The following is an 18,114-nucleotide window of genomic DNA, read 5'->3' as shown; positions in this document are numbered from 1 at the left end:
TGAACAATTGTTTCTCTTATTTTTGTCATCTCTTTCCTAGCCACACACTAACCTCCCTCAATGGCAAACAAAATGTATCTAGAGTCTAGTGCAGGGGGAAAAACAACTTACTGCTGATATTTCAGATGTAATATCACCTTTTGGACAAAGAGCAGAAGTGTTTGGTTCAGTATCTTCACTTTCTCTCATTTACATTTGAAAACAAAAATGCTAATGGGCAAATGTAGCATTAGTATACCTGTACCAAAGAAAAAGTCAGAATACCACAAAAGTCTTAAGAGACCCAGAAGTCCTCTTCAAAAATGAACTACGGGTAGTGCATTGTCCAACTCTTCAATGGAAAATCTCATTCATCTCACCCTTCTAATAATCCCGATAGGATCGGTCCTAAACGGGCAGTCGGACATCCCTCTCACAATCCAGGACAGCTGGCTCCCAACTGCTCACCTGCCTGCCTGCCTTCCTGATTACCCCTAACCGCTTCTGCCTGCCAGCCTGATCACCCCCTAACCACTCTCCTGCCAGCCCGATTGATGCCTAACGGCTCCCCTGCCAGCCTATTTGCCCCTAACTGCCCTCCCCTGCTGGCCTGGTCACCCCTAACTGCCCTCACCTGCAGGCCTGGGTCCCCCCAACTGCCCTTCCCTGCAGGACCGGTTGCCCCCAACTTCCCTCCTCTGCCAGCCTGGTTACCCCTAACTGCCCTCCCCTGCAGGCTTGATCGCCCCCAACTGCCCTCCCTTGCAGGCCTGGTCCCTCCTAACTGCCCTCCCCTGCTGGCCATCTTGTGACGGCCATCTTGTGTCCACATGGGGGCAGCCATCTTGAGTTGGAGTGATGGTCAATTTGCATATTACTCTTTTATTAGATAGGATAACTATCAGTTTTTCAATTGAAAGCACATAATACTTAAAGAGTAAGATGTGGGTGGTAGTAAGCCAACTTAGAACACATTTTAAAGAATGACAGACAGTCTGAGCTGGAAAGCAGCTTAAAGCTGCTTTAACCCTGTGCTGCTGAGATTGGGACATGCTTATCCCTAGGAGGGCGCTAAAGAATCAGAAGTGGAGGTGGTAAAATGGTCCTGGAGCTATACATAATTGATTTAGTAAAAAAAAAAAAAAAAAACTGGGCCCACCTGACACTAATAGAATATTTTCACTTCATCTTATAACAAACCAATTTCTTAAAGTACACCCAAGATATAGTTTTCACATATATTAAAAACTTTGCTGTGGTTCTGGCCAGTTTTCTCAGTGGTTACAGTAGGCCGGCAGACCAAAGGATCGTGGTTTCGATTCCTGGTCAAGGGCATGTACCTCGGTTGCAGGTTTCCTAGCCCTGGTTGGAGCACGTGTGGGAGGTATGGGTAGCTTGGTAGGCAACCAATCGATGTGTCTCTGTCACATGGATGTTTCTCTCTCTCTTTCTACTCCCCTCTTCCCTCCCTTCCATTCTCTCTAGAAATCAATGAAAAAAAATATACTCAAGTGAGGATTAAAAAGAAAACATAAAAAACAACAACTTTGCTGTGGGGAAAAGGTACTTCTGATCTATATTAATCAAATAGCAAGAACATCTCAAATGTGTAATGTTTCTCCAAATGAAGGACAATGAAATTCAGCAAGTCATGAAGAAATTGTGAAGGGTCTGCAGAGTAAATGGCTGTTTGATGCCAACAGATGGTTGTGAAATGTGCAACCTGTCTTCCTCATGTCCTGACCAAAGCTCCACAGGGCTCTTAAGGTCTTGTTAATCAGTAAACATACCACCTTCCTTAAAAATTCAAAGCCACTGATGCCCTGGCCAGGTGACTCAGTTGACTGGAGTGTCGCCCCATACACCAAGACTTTGCAGGGTACATACCTCCATTGTGGGTTTGATCCCCAGTCGGGACATTTATGGGAGGCAACCGATCAATGTTTCTCTCTCACATTAATGTCTCTCAAAAATCAATAAATAAGCCCTATCTGGTTTGGCTCAGTGGATAGAGTGTCAGGCTGTGAACTGAAGGGCCCCGGGTTCGATTCCAATCAAGGGCACATGCCCGGGTTGCTGGCTCAATCCCTGGCTGGAGGCATGCAGGAGGCAGCCAATCAATGATTCTCTCTCATCATTGATGTTTCTTTCTATCTCCCTCTCTGAAATCAATAAAAAAATATATTTTTAAAAAATCAATAAACATATCCTCAAGTGACAGCTTTGTAGGTGGTAATTAAAATATGCCTCATTTTTAAGATCTATATGCATGTGCATCATTCCTTTCTTTAATTTAGTATTCCAACAGATACATACTTCTTAGCACTTTGGAGAAAGAAAGGGAAACATCCCATAACAATTATAATCCCATACAGCTCTAGAAAATCAGACCTCAGAAGTCAAGATAAGATACCTTAAATACAGCCTGGACACATAAGACAACTTGAAAAGATTTCATGAAAATGAATTATTTTTCTCAGGAGTTTCTATGTCAAAGAAGGTTTGGAGAGGGGGGGAAAAACAGCTGTTAATTGAAGGAATACTGGTCCTTCATCTGTAGTGTGGATCCCATACCCTCCTCTTGTCTGGTACCATCAACCTCTTTCTCCCTGTCACTGTTTAAACACGCCCCAGCCTCTGCTGTCTCCAAAGACAGAGCCACAAGGTAGGGAGAATGGAGGTGTGAGAAGCAGGAACACAGAAGGACAATGCAGCTCCTTTGAAGGGGGCCAATGGCCTCCTTGCTGCTAGATCTATGGGGTGGGTGGGCCTCTACAAGAACTATCTTCTTTCTCCAACTTAGGGTCTGGGCCTTGTGTGATGCTTACTCTGCCCTGCCTGCTTTTGTCCTCCTCCTTTCTCACCTCTCCCTACCTTTATGCTCCTCCTTTGCCCTGCCAGATTGGAAGTTACTGCAAACAATAGGCAATTCTACAAACTGACACTCGAATCCTTACCCAGTTTAACTGTATGTGCTCCTTCTCTTGTGTCTTTTTCTTAAATAGAGTCAGTCTATTATTATGCGTTCTTATTTCTTTTTCACAAAGATTTTCACTTTGTTCTTGGAAGTACAACTTAGATACTCAACAAATAATATGAATGGCACAATGCTTCTAAAATGATTATTCCCCATTTTTTTATTGGAATAATTTATTATTCTTTTTTTTAATAATAAATTTGTATTGATTTCAGAGAGGAAGGAAGAGGGAGCGAGAGATAGAAACATGCATGATAAGAGAATCATGGATCAGCTGCCTCCTGCAAGTCCCCACTGGGGATCGAGCCCACAACGCAGGCATGAGCCCTTAACAGGAATCGAACCTGGGACCTTTCAGTTCACAGGCCGACGCTCTGTCCACTGAGCCAAACCAGCTAGGGCAATAATTTATTATTCTAACCAAAGTACAAAATATGGAAAATAAGTGTATTTGAATAATTTTAGAATAAAGCTGCACACCAGTAGATTTGAGTTTTTAGCAAAAAAAGAAATATGCAGAGTTAAGACAAGTGGCAATATAGGTTCTGACCAACTACTTCCTTTAAGTGTGTGCAATTCCTAGAACAGCGTAGTCATTTGTTTTTTCTTCCTATGTGCTTGAGACACAAAGATAATGAAAAAGGTGTTCACTGAATTCACGACTGGTGGCTAGAAGGTGGAAGAGAAATGTTGAGACAAAAGGAGAAAGATGACAAGCTGGACAAGGAGATCACATAGCTGGACCACAGGCACTGCTGATGCAGTACGTGGTCTTATTCTCCATTAGAAGAGTTGTCCCAGAAGCAAGAACTTGACGGGTATAATCCCACTCTATTCTTCTGCATAATTACAAAGGTCACAGTATATTTAAATATTTTTCCCATCTTGGAGAGGTGGCCTAAAGTTTGTTCTACTGCAATTTGTGACCACTGATTCACTCTGCTGTGTGGACAGGCTTTGCCACTGGTTGCACTTTCTGTAGCCTCTTTTACAACGTTACAATGCAACCCGATTATCTCCCATCTTTCCTCCTACAGGTTGCCTCTGCCTCCCCCATTCCCCGATTTTTCATAGTCTTATCCATATATCTCATTTAATAGCAGTTTTCTTAGTAATTTTCTTGTTATCAAGACACTCCAAAGTTGTCAGATAACTTTTCCTGAGTAACTGCTTTTGTAATACTTTTATCAGTTTATATTAGTTAAATCGTGTAATTGCACTAAGGAGTACAACAGCCCTGAACAAGTTTAGGGACAAGAAAACTGGCTTTTCTAAGCACAACTCAACTTGGTAGAAAGAGAAAAAGAGACAAAGTAGACAGTGGCCACCAGTCCCAGCACTTCACTGCCCACAGGTAAATAAGACTTACCAGAAGAGTGAGTCTACCTGCCTCACTGTGCCCCAGTTCTGCTCTTCTGCTCTTGGCTTTTTATGGCTGCAGTTAAAACCATATGCTGAATTTCCATGCAAATTTCTGGTGAACATATTTTTTTTTTACCTACAGATTCCTCAAATTCATCCCTCCTTCCCATTTAAAACAAATAAACAAGCAAAAAAACTGACGACTGATCCCTCAATCTCAAGGAAAGACAGCATATCATCTACCCAGTTGCCCAAACCAAAAACCTGCAAATACATTTCTAACCTCTTCCTCTCAATTAAACTCGTTATCTTCCCTCCCACCTCTCAGCTTACATTTTCAACAAGCAAGGCCAGCTGAGATGTCACTCCATCTTTCTTACAGAGCCGGAGTCCAAAATCCTTTACTAATATACCCAGTGACACAATATGTCAAATGAGTTCTGTTGCTCCAGTATGTATATCTTCTTCACCACTATATTCCTGACACATACTTAACAGAACAGAATCTCAGGAAATACATGTTTAGTAACTTGGTCTTTTGTGCAATAAACATGTGGGGAAAGACTTCTAGTATTTAAACTATAAAGCTCAGAAAATGAGAGGAATACAAGTGAAAGCCGCTGCTGCTACATACTCCAAATGATGTGACAATGGGGAGGGCAGTATTTTTAGGTTAGGGTAAAATTAGAATTACTTTGAGTTCATGTTCATCTTATTTTAGATATTCACTAGATTTTGTATATGTATACATGTGTGCATATATGTAAGTGTGCACTTGGGATCTAAACATACAGAATAGTTAAATACAAAGTAGGGGAACAGTAAAGAACTACGTTTAATTATCAAAATAACAAATCATTGAAGAAGTTCCTATGTGGCAAACACACTAAAACTGTTATTTGTATTGAAGGGAGAGGTCAAAGATCCTTTGGAAATATGCTGCGAGCTATAAAACCCTTTCACTAAAAAAAGACCCATACTAGAAATGTTAAACACAGACTCACAAGTCCAAGGACACTCTCCCTTTCCCCCATCTATGAATAACAGGCAGAATCTGAGGAGAAAGTTAACCCAAGCTCCCCACTCTCCAAGTGGTGACCCTGGGCACTCCCATTTTACCTACTGTGAGCATTTTTAGGGGAAGCACAGCACAGAGCATGTAATCTAAAAAAATTTCAGTCATTACTGTTACTAAAGAGCCAGAGGCCAGACCAGGGCAGCTATGAAATACCACACTGTGCTCAGGAAGCCACTGCATCTTAGCACAGAATCCAATCCCAATCTTCAAATATTAGAAGGGACAATTGAACATGCCTTCATTTTTCTAAGATGACAGTGCAAAACAGTTAATATTAAAATACACGAACACCCACTAACAGATGATGCTGCTTTCAAGTGATACTATTTTTAAAAAAGAATTTAAGTTCTGAAGTAATAAATTCAAAAATATATACAAATTTGGAAAATCTGTTTGATATTCCAAAGGCATAATACATTTCCACTTTATAAATAACTGGATCACAATTCCTATGCCAATTAGTATTATAGTTCAATAGACAATGGACCTAATAACATCACCATAAAAGTTCAAAGCTAACTATCAGAATCAGCTCCAATAATGTTAAACTACTGTTTGGCCTTATGGTGTGGGATACCCCTGACCTCAACCATCATCACTATAAAAACTACTATTAAAACTTTTTATTCAAAGCCAACATATCTGACCCTTAGCTATGCTGTGTGGCTAGTCCTCACCTCTATCATGTTACTTGGGCCCAAGGTGGGTGCTACACAGGACACCTACGCTTTTCCAATGATGCAATCTGCAGTAGTCTTGGAAGCAAGAAGCTAGAGAGATCCCATATTCTGCTCTCCCCTCATTCTGCGAACTGTTTCCAGGTCTCAGTTTCCCATACAGCAAAACAGGTGTTCTGAAGAAAAACAAAAAAAGAAAGCAAGGGCTTTGAGTCCTCTGAATTATATGCCAAATATACTGTTTGGGTGGGAACTACAGCAATCTGCATTCATTCCTCAATTCTGTAGTAGAGCTGCAGGCTGTTAAATCTGAAATTAGCAGGTATTGAGTAACAACAGTTGTTGAGGATGGTAAATTAAAGACAAAAGAGGTGTCACAGTGCTCACAAGTCACTTCTCTCCTTATAGAAAGGCAAAGAGTATGCTGACACTGTCAAGGCCTGACAGTTCTGCACCAACAGCATAGACATGAAGGTTTACAACTGTCTGAATGCTTCAGGAAGGAAACCACTGAATTTAATTTCTCTGAGACTATTTCTCAAAGAAAACATGTAAACTGCAGTCTGAATATGAGACAAACTGGAAGGCCTGTTAGCACCTTTATAAATAGATTAACGCTAAAAATTAAATTATCTTAAATGACATAGAAACCCTTTATTTTCCTGGAATATATAATTTATTTCAATGTTTTAAAAAGCACAGTTTAATAGGTGCTTTAAGAATTTGTTTTAAAAAAATGCCAACCTAAAATCAATAGCATATATAGAATTAACGCTTTAACCAATTTCAATTTTTCTTTTGAAATACCACTGTTAAGACTTTACCTGAGAGAACCAAGATGGCGACATAGATAAACACTAGTATTCACCGCCACCCACAACCACATCAAAATTACAACTAAAATACAGAACAATCATTCAGAATGGCCTGAAATCCACTGGGCCCTACAGGACAAGGCCACTCTTACTAACTCCAGGAGACATAGCAGCTTTACCTAATACATAAAAACAAACACAGGAAAGCAGCCAAAATACAGAGAAAAGAAATAAGACACAAATGAAAGAAATGGAAGCAAACTACTGGATACAAAATTCAAAACAATGGTTATAAGGTTGCTCAAGGATCTTAATGAGAGCTTCAAGGGACTTAGTGAGTTTGAGAATTTCAAAGACATGAGAAAGGACCAGTCAGAAATTAAGCATACACTAATTGAAATAAAGAATAATTTACAGGGATTCAACAGAGTCAAGTAAGGATTCCGAGAATCAAATCAATGATTTGGAATATGAGGAAGCAAAAAGCACCTAATCAGAAGAAAAAGAATCCAAAAATATGAAGATAGTGTAGGGAGCCTCTGGGACAACTTCAAGCATACCAACATTCACATTATGGGGGTGCCAGAAGGAGAGAAGAGAGAGCAAAATACTGAAAACCTATTTGAAGAAAATAACGACAGAAAACTTCCCTTACCTGGTGAAAAGAAATAGATTTACAAGGAAGCGCAAAGAGTCCCAAACAAGAGGAACCTAAAGAGGCCCATACCAAGACATATCATAATTAAAATGTCAAGGGTTAAAGACAAAGAGAGAATCTTAAAAGCCGCAAGAAAAAAGCAGTTAATTACCTACAAGGAAGTGCACATAGGACTGTCAGCTGATTTCTCAACAGAAACTTTGCAGGCCAGAAGGGAGTGGCAAGAAATATTCAAAGTAATGAATAGCAAGGACATATAACCAAGATTACTCTACTCAGCAAAGCTATCATTTAGAATTGAAGGTCAGATAAAGAGCTACACAGATGAGAAAAAAAGCTAACGGAGTTCATCACCACTAAACCAGTATTACATGAAATGTTGCAGAGTATTCTTTAAGAAGAAGATCAAAAATATGAATAAAATGGCAATAAATACGTATCTATCAACAACTGAATCTAAAAATCAAAATAAACAAGAAATCTAATGAACAAAATAAAATGATGAATAAAATAGAATCAGAGGCATGGAAACATGGAACAAACTAGCGAATCTCAGAGGGAAGGGCGGGCGGGAAGAGATTAACTGAAGATCTTATACGTATACTAGAGACAGGGTGCACAGATTGGTGCACCATGGGGTCCCTCAGCCTGGCCTGTGGGGAATGGGCAGAAACCGGCTTTCCGACATCCCCTGAGGGGTCCCAGATTGTGAGAGGGCGCAGGCCAGGCTGAGGGACCCCACCAGTGCACGATTGGGGCCAGGGAGGGACCATGGGAGGGCTCTAGGACATGTCTGGCTCGTCTCACCCAGTCCCAATTGGCCAGACCCCAGCAGCAAGCCTCTGCCCCCTGGTGGTCAGTGCGCATCATAGGAACTGGTCAAATGGTTGGACACTTAGCATATTAGGCTTTTATTATATAGGATATGCATTACTATGGACACAGACAATAGGGTGGTGAAGGCCTAGGATGGAGCAGGAACCTGGTGGAGGAGGGCAATGGAGGGAGGGGAGGGAGGGGAACATCTGCAATACCCTCAACAATAAAAATTAAAAAAATTTTTTTTTAAAGATTACCTAGCCTTGCCTGGTGTGACTCAGTTGGTTGGAATGTCGTCCCCATTCCTGGTAGGACACATACCTAGGTTACTGGTTCAATCCCCGGTGGGGGTGCATACATGAGGCAGCCAATTGATGTTTCTCTCATACATCGATGTTTCTCTTTCTTTCTTTCTCCCACCCCTTCCTTCCCCTCTCTCTAAAATCAGTAAAAACATATCCTCAGGTAGGAATTAAAAAATAAAAATTTTAAGACTATACCTGGATAAGTACCTTATGTGAGTTCCATAACTATAGTGCAATGGAAAACTGAACTCAGAGAAGACACCAATGTTATAGCTTCACTCTGCCACCAACTAACATATTTTTCTAATTAATTTTACCTCTGTGAGCTTCAGTTTCTGAGTCTTTAGAGATCTAAAATCCTAAGACTGCAACTGCAGTATTACACTATTTCCTGGCCATTATTTTCAGAAACTAGTTATCAAATCTGTTATAATATAGACCAAAACTCAAAGTCTTAGAAAATGACTGTCCTACTTCAAATTGTTGTTTCATTCACACCAACACTACTTGAATAGCAAAAAGAATGAAAAGTTTCCCTCTCAATTCTATTATTCTAGACAGATTACAATGGCACTGATAAAAACAAAATACTCCAAGCTACTGAATTAAGGCTCATTAAATGTATTGCTAGTTGTTAAACATTTAGTAAGCATATTCTTCACAAATTATCAATAACCTCCACACAGCAAACTGGAAGTTAATAATCTAGCTTTTATTTGCCCACTCATAAAATTACCTAGTAATACAATTTGTGGCAAAATAATGACTTTGGGAAAGCATCTGATCTGTTTTTTTATCTTGAACTGTAAAATCGTGATTTCATAAAAACTTACAATGAGTTACAGATTAAAAACCTCTAATATGACAAACATACTAGTACTCTAAATATTCTGAACTTGAAAGGCATAGTATGCTGTGTTGTGGACTTGACTTCAATACTAAAACTCATGGTCATTTAGGACCTCAAAACACTCTCTGCCAGAAAGCATTTCACTCCGTGACTGGAGTTCCACCAATCACAGAGACTTAAATGCTATGTGCCTGAATGCTCTGCAGTTTTACTTGGGGACTCTACTTTCTCCTTCCAAAGCATAAAATAAGCGGGAGGAGCCGTGGGAAAAAAAAAAAGGGTTGAGAGAGCAACTTCTGTCAACTGCCTTATTCATTTTGTCCTTTGGTCTTCACCGATTGCCAATCCCCTCCCTAGCTATGTAAGGTGTGAAGAAGCAAACATTGCTGATTCATCAGTTACTCATTTGCACAATGGCCTGTACTCCAAGTGACCCACTGAAGGGAAACCGGAAACAGATTCTAGTCTGATAACAAGTAACACTAAAAATTCAGATATTAATCAAAAAGGAACACTGACCTTCCAGAGAAAGTGTCAGCCATAAGGTTTTCAAATTACACTTCCGCACTACATGACAACCAATATATATAGCACCAATTGTTTGAATGTTTTTATTTACCTGCTAAAAACACAAGTAAGAGAAAATGCTTTTGACTTTCAAATGTCTACATTTTTAAAAGGTAACTTTCCACAGGGACTTCAATTCTACTTTTAAATGATCCTGGTATTCTCTGACTATGCTAAATTGTAATAAGCCAGGCAGCAATGGATTACAGTACTATATACAGTTTGTGTGGAGATGATGTGTACATGGCAAGGCAGAAATTATACAGATAATAAAATCTCAACAATGAAACATAGATACTATAATGTAGTAATCAACAAAAAAATCATGTTCAGAAAGTACAGTCATTTTTTTAAATGTTTTTACTGATTTTCAGAACAAGAGATAGAAACATCAACATTGATCGGCTGCCTCCTGCACATCCCCTTGCCAGGGAATCAAGTCTGCAACCTGGACATGTGCTCTGACTGGGAATCGAACCATTGACCTCTTGTTCATGGATGGATGCTCAACCACTGAGCCACACCAGTGGGCAAATATAAAGTCTTTAAAGAACAGACTTGAAAGGGCTTGACATTTTCAGAAGAAAACATTTGAAGAGGGAATGTTTAACATGTTCAGAGAAAGATGTAACTTGTAAATCTTTATCAAATTGGTCACTATGTTTTTATCCCCATATCTTAAGCTTTGACAATAAAACAAAGCTTTTTGAATCCTGAAAACAGAATGTTCTCGTTTTTCAAAGATGTTTCTAAAAAAGGAATCTTGTTAATTAGTCTGCCTTAATAAAAGCTGAAACAACAAATATACTTTAAAAAACTGACAAATGCTAGTAAATTTAAGGCATAATTTTAAAGCATTTTTTAAACATACATTATTATGTGTAATATAAATGAAAAGGGTTCTGAGCAAGCTATTCTTCCATTAAAGCCTTTTCCACTGTGATAAACACAGTTGAAACAAGAGGCTCTCCACGTTGGGCCAAGTAATACCCATCTGTGTGTGCCCATTCCTCCCCCTCCATGCTACTCTCCATAAAGCAGAATGATCACTTTAAAAAGGCAATTCTGGTTTTGAAATGCTCCGTTTTTGGAATATAGAACAAAATTTTCATCTATGCTGGGACCTTCCAGACCCAGTAGGATGTAGCTGCTACCTCTCCCAGCCTCAGTCTCATTCAAATTAGTTCCTCCAAATCACTCTGCCCCTTCTCAGCTCAGAGTTTTTGCAGTTATCCTTTTTGCCTACAAAGCCCTCTTTCCACACCCAACTCTTCCTTAGGGAAGGAGGCCTACAGATCCCTAAGGTCTACTGGATGATCTCAGCACTGCCTACTCTCGTATCTGATTATTTGACTGCCTGCCTCAGGCAACCAAAAGGGGGACAATATATCCCTTTTGTTCATCATTATAACCCTGGGATTTATTCATAAATTATTTCATTTATACTGTGTACTATTCTAAGATCTGGGATCATATCAATAAATAAAAAAGGCAGAAACCCTCGATCTCATAAAGTTTACATTCAAGTATGAGAAAGTAGATCATACATAAAAATATGGAAATTATACAGGATGTTATAATGTAGCAAGTGCTACAACAAAAAAATAAAGCAGGGAAGGGAGATGAGGGGTGCCTGCCACCAGGTGTGCTATAATAAATGCGCCTGTCATAACAGAGATGCTCAAGGAAGTGTGGAGTTGAGAGTGATCAAGAAGTTTCATTGCAAGGAAGCTTTGAGAATGCAAATACCAGTCCTTTAAATAAAACAATTCACTCTAATTTCTTCTAGACCACAGCCTTAGAAAAAAGTTCTGGTACCATTCATCACTGTATTACTAGTGTGATTGATCAAAAACATCTGCTCAAGCCCCGCCAGCTAGGCTCAGTGACCTATGAACCAGAAGGTCACAATTCAATTCCCCATCAGGGCACACGCCCAGGCTTCGTGCTTGATCCCCAGTGGGGGGCATGCAGGAGGCAGCCGATCAATGGTTCTCTCTCATCAATGATGTTTCTCGCTCTCTCCCCCTCTCCCTTCCTCTCTAAAATAAATAAAAATACATTTTCACTATTGCAATTGCTTTGTTTTGGGTTAATAAAGTGTGTTTTAATATTAAAGCAAAATAAAGGTAAAAAATATTTGTTATTAAAATGGCACATTTTTTGAAGACTGAAAAAGTGTAATCTAGGTCATGTAAATTACTCCATCTGAAATAGTACTGTAAGCACTAGATGCAACTATCAAATCAGTTAACATTTTATAAATATAATTTTTAAAATTGTTTGTTAATCATCATTTGAGGATACTTTTTCCATTGATTTTTAGAGAGAGTGGAGGGGAGCAGGGGGAGAGAAACAGCCATGTGAGAGAGACATAGATTGACTGCTTCCCACACCATTCCCCACCAGGCCAGGGATGGAATCTGCAACCTAGATACACCAGGAATCAAACTAGACACCCTTCAGTGAGAAGGCTGTCGTTCTAACTGCTGAGCTACACAAGCCAGGGCTAGAAATATAATTTATATGCACTTTCTATTGCACCCTTCTCTAGTTAAGAACTCCATGCTTGGTTATTTCTCTAAAACTGAGGAGGGAGTTGTCTTTTAGGTATGCCTTTATCCCTCTAGTTGAACAAAGTTTACTAAACATCTATAGTGTACCTGGCCCTGGGCTGAGCAAAGAGATTACAAACATAATCTGTCCCTCAAGGAACTTCCATTAATTAATTAGGTGCCATGCCTAGGGTACTATGAAAATGGGAAAGCACTCAGCACCACTTTAGAAACGAAGGCAGGGATTTCTGAAGGCCTCCTAAAATAACTTTGTAAGGAAGGTTAAAGGAAGACATTCAACCTCAGGCAAAGAAACTACGAAGAGCAAAGGCAACAGCATGGTTTAAGGGGTTTGGTGGGGGTGGGGGTGGGGGGAGGCAGTGATCAGTGAGGCTGACCACAGATGGCCCTGTCAGCAAGGAGAAGGCAGAGAAGGCCCTGGGGGCCCCAGGCCTGCTGTGCTCAGGAGCCTGGGCACTTCTTTAAAAAAAAAAAATAAATAAATAAATAAATAAATAAATACACACACACACACACACACACACACACACATATATATATATATAGTATTGATTTCAGAGAGGAAGGGGGAGGGAGAGAGAGAGAAATATCAATGATGAGAGAGAATCATGATCAGCTGCCACCTGCACACTCCCTACTGGGGATAGAGGCAGTATCCCCAGCATGTGCCCTGACTGGGAATTGAGCTCTGACCTCCTGGTTCTTGGGTGAATGCTCAACCACTGAGCCACGCTGGCCGGGCTGAATTTTTTTGTTTTTTAAAAATATTTTTTTCATTGACTTCAGAGAGGAAGGAAGGGAAAGGGAGAGATAGAAACATCAATGATGAGAGAGAATCGCTGACTGGCTGCCTCCTGCACTCCCCCTACTGGGGATCGAGCCCACATGTGCCCTTGACCAGAATCAAACCAGGGACCCTTCAGTCTGCAGGCTGACGCTCTATCCACTGAGCCAAACCAGTAGGGCAGCACTTCTTATTTAGGTAGGGGACAGTCACTAAGGAGTTTTTTAAAGGTCCTAATAATCAGGATACACCTCTTTTATTTGATTGATTGATTGATTGATTGGTTTTAGAGAGGGGGGAGAAAGAAAAAGAGAAAGATTGATTTGTTGTTCCACTTATTTATGCATTCATTGGTTGCTTCTTGTATGTGCCCTGACCAGTGATCGAACCTGCAACCCTGGCATGTCAGGATGACACTCTAGCCCAGCAGTCGCCAACCTTTTGGACCTCACGGACTACCAGTGGTCCTCGGACCAGCGATTGGCGACCGCTGCTCTAACCAACTGAACTACTTGGCCAGGGCAGGATATACCTTTTAAAGCAACCTCTGGCTGTAGTGTGACTAACATGGTGTGTATAAATAAGAGAGTATTTTATCTTTATCATGCAAATAAATACCATCATAATTCAGATTTCATAAAGAACTGTCAAGTGAAGACTATCCTACTTAATGATTATCAAAACTCCCCCTAAAACTTAAGTTGCATGCTTTCAAATTCGAGTAAATATCAAATGTCCTCCATGTTACACAATGCACTCTGTGGCCTAGGTCTCACTAGCAGGGAAGAAGGGCTGACACTAAAGAAGGAACCAGAACCTGACAGAGGCACAAAAGTGGTGGCATCATTCACCTGTAGCCCTTCATGATTAAACAGAAGCCATGACAACTTCACCATAAAAATTGTGAAAAGACAGTGTTTATAAAGGCATTGAAGGGATAAAAGGTATGGAGCTTGAGTGAGGGGGAAAGGAAACATAAGCTAAGTAAATGTCTTCCTGTTTCTAAGGAAGACATTCATACTCAAAAAATAAATTGTTAGAACACTAGGAATTATCATCCTTCTTCTAATTAGAGAACCTAATGGTTTCTACCTTAGAATTCCATATGCCAATAAAGAAATTCACTTTCTAATCATGATAATTCCAGTAGAGTAGTTCCAAAAACATTAGCCAGTGCAATAATTAAGAGCAAAAAGTTTAAAATGAACTAAACTAAAATGTTATCTGAGAGTTTAACCCTTTTAGAAGGCAGTGCCTCATTCACTGTGTACTCTAAAATTAGCTTTCACAGAAAAAGGAGAACTCTTTACAGGAATAAAGTTTTACAAAAGAGCATAAACAAAACAATTCCTGCAGCAGTGTCTGTTTTTTAACAATGTATTTCCATAAACACAACATCACTGTTTTCTTTTCTCCATTAGTAAAAGCTTGAGTAAATAGTCTTACAGAAAGAATTACAAGAATATACTCTGAGATTTTCTTGCATTTACCAATCTGAAAAAGGAAGTCCTTAAGCATGAGAACTCTGAAAGAGTACAAGCATGTGTCAATGAAAGCATATTTAAAACTTGTGCCTTTAACATTAGGACAACAGCAAATGGATTTAAACTAACATATCTATCTATACAGCTGTTTGCAATCTCAAGGAAGCATCATAAAGACAACACATGTTACTAAAATTAGGCCTAGATTATAATCCTAGTTATCATACAAAAGCATGAACTCCAGCATGACAATGAAATAAGGAGTTTCTCAGCCACTTCTTGGTTAGCAACACCAACCACACAGGTCTATCACTACAAAAACTTGTAAATATTGTTGCAAATCCATGTAGAGTAAGTAGTGAGGCTATTTGCAGGCAATGTTTATTGTTATTAGCATTAACAACATGATGTTCCAACTTGCACTTAAATATTTTAGAATTGTTTTATGTATGAAGATTGCTTCAAAAAAAAACACCACAAATGAGTAAAATATGTGTTTCCACAGTTTAACTATGTATTTGTCAAAATGTGCTCATTTGTGGAAATCATATTAAGTTCAATAAAATCTCCAAATCTCAATATTTTTAAAAAACTCAATCCCTAGGAACATTACAAAAAATGTTAAAATGAGTGCTAAAAACTTTTGTACCCACATTATCGCCTATTTTCTCTCTGGCTCCTACTCAAATACTACTATAGTCTGACTATGACTCCTTTCTCCGAATATACATTCTGTCCTCAGAACCTGTTTTCTCTGCCCAGATACATGTGATTGATTTTTTAAAAATCTGTTAATAAGTTAAAATTGTCAATCACAGAAAGAATATTGAAAATAGTAATAAGGTAAGCACCATTTTCAAATTTCTTAATAACAATCTCAATAATTTTAAAAAATAGCCCTAGCTGGTTTGGCTCAGTGGATAGAGCATTGGCCTTCGGACTAAAGGGTCCCAGGCTCGAGTCCTGTCAAGGGCACATGTCTGGGCTATGGGCTCATCCCCAGGAGGGGGCGTGCAGGAGGCAGCTGATCAATGATTCTCTCTCATCATTGATGTTTTTCTCTCTCTCCCTCTCCCTTCCTCTCTGAAATCAATTAAAAATGTATTTAAAAAAAAAAAAAAAAAAACGGGTACATGCCTTAAAAAAAATAGTAAAATCAGCCAACTCCAATGTGTTCCAACAGCCATATGAGGCTGATATTGTCATCCATTCCCTTTAGAGATTAAAAACGTGAAGCCCCAAGAGGGTAATTTCTAATCAACAAGAAGCCATGCCATTATTTCGTGTAAATAAGGCATCTCACATTAACTTTTCAAAATACAGGATGAAACTTATTTCTAACCAAACACAAGTTTCAAAGGGAAGTACACAAGTCAAATTTATGGTTGAATAATAATAAACTTGCTAATCTGATGCCTTTCAGAAATTATTTCACTTTAAGCAACTCAAGCAAACTTCAGTCAACCGATTTCTTTATAGCTTAAACTGCCTTTCAGTATATTAAATACAGAGGAAAGTCGAAAAGCCATAACCATTTCAACTTCTGTAAATTACTGGGACTGTAAATTAGAGGGAGACAGGCAGGTGGGGAAGCTTGGAAATTGCACCTTGCCCATACTATCTGACCACCCCAGAGAAGTGAACATCACTCTTTCTCAACTCCTCCCCTTGATCTTTGCAAACTATAACTCAGCACCTATTTCAAGTGTGTTTTAAATACTTAATACAACTTAAGAGACCAACTAAATATCAAAAGAGAAAAAACTTTCAAAAAGGAAAATAACTTGTACGCTTAACAATATTCGTCTTCAAGTTGGCATTATCTTTTTTAAAACCCCTCACCCTTAAAATCTAATTTCCCTGCACAGTACAGGAAAATACTTCCATTCTTTCAGCTATCCAAAACTTCAAACTTTCACTTAAGATTAGGACAAGTTACATTACAGCCGCGAGGGGCTCTCGAAATCATAAGAGCTACCCTACAGATAATTTCCTCAAGTTTCATGTCAGCCAAAATTAAAGACCATTTCACAAAAGAAAAAAAAAAGAGGGGGAAAGTAATATTAGCTGCACAAAGAATTGCAATACAAAGTTACACTTAAGTCTTAACTCTTCCAAGTTTACATTCTGATTGGACAAGACGGAGAAGCAGGTGGGTAAGAGATTCCTGACCTGTCCCTTTCTCCACCGTGTCTCCTGGCCCTATTTCGAACACCGGATATATTAAGATTTTATTTTATTTTTCTAATACCTTCACAATCTGCCTCTGCTCAACCCTATCGAGAGAACCGGAGTTTCCCAAACACACACCGAGCAACAGGATCCCCACTTCCTGGTCCGAATGACCCTGCCCCCTCCCGGCCCGGCCAGCCGCGGCCCCGGCCTCCGGGGCGGAGGCCGGGGCGAGGCCGTCGCAGTGCGGGCCGGACCCGCGGTGGGGCCCAGACCCTGCCCTGTCCTGCCCAGACTCCAGACCACGCTCCTGCCGGAATCCCAGCCCTGCCCGGACCCCGGACTGCTACCCCGGCCCTGCCCGGACCCTGACCTGCGACACAGGCCCTGCCCCTGCCCGACCCCAGACCCTGCTGGACGCCGTCTGTATCTTACCGGGCACCCGGCCCTACCCAGACCCCCGCCCTGCCTGGACCCTGCCCAGACCCCGACCCCAGCCTGTACTCTGGCCCTGCAGGGCGCCGCCACCCTGCCCGCCGCCCGACCCAGTCCGGCCCGGTCCTGCCCGCTGCCCAGCCAGCCGCGTCCTCCGGGAAGATGGCGGCCTATGACAGGCGGGCTCGGCGAGGGTCCGAGGCGGCGGGGAGAGAGCGGAGGGAGAAAGAGGGGGCCCTGGACCTGCCCGCCCGCCGAGCTCACCTGTCAGCGCCTCCGCCGCCCGGCCGCCGACCGCCGCAACCCCGGTGCCCGGCGACCGCGCCACACGCGGACGGGCCGTGAGGGAGGGGCGGGAGCAGGGGCGCGGCCGGCCCGGGCGAGCGGCGGGGGACGGCGCGGGGCGGGCTGACGGCGGGCGGCAGCAGCTCCTTCCCGTTTCGGGCCAGAAAAATGTCTCAACCTCGCGACTCCGGGCCCCAACGCTCCTTCCCGTTCGCATGAGAACACACAGCTCCCGCTTCCGGGACTCGGCGGAAGTCCCGCCCCGCCCGCCCGCCCGCGCGCCCGCGCGCC

General features: G+C 41.1%; 1 protein-coding gene across 2 annotated transcripts in view; it reads right to left on the bottom strand.

Annotated features, from left to right (window-relative positions):
- The window catches only part of LARP4B (La ribonucleoprotein 4B), a 111,977-nt gene extending 93,890 nt beyond the window's left edge, over window positions 1-18,087 (bottom strand). The window contains exons 1-2 of one of the 2 annotated variants that reach the window (XM_054726554.1): window positions 17,803-18,087; window positions 6,123-6,249 (exon numbers count right to left, since the gene is read on the bottom strand). The gene's annotated coding sequence lies outside the window, so the exon portion shown is untranslated. The remainder of the gene's footprint in view (window positions 1-6,122; window positions 6,250-17,802) is intronic. The other variant, XM_054726553.1, reaches the window with a different exon arrangement.
- Window positions 18,088-18,114: the final 27 nt, after the last annotated feature.

The sequence above is a fragment of the Eptesicus fuscus genome, chromosome 2 (genome assembly GCF_027574615.1).
Source record: "Eptesicus fuscus isolate TK198812 chromosome 2, DD_ASM_mEF_20220401, whole genome shotgun sequence".
NCBI classification, from domain to species: domain Eukaryota; kingdom Metazoa; phylum Chordata; class Mammalia; order Chiroptera; family Vespertilionidae; genus Eptesicus; species Eptesicus fuscus.
Note: the sequence above shows the minus strand (reverse complement) of the source record. Positions and strands in the feature narration are given on the sequence as shown.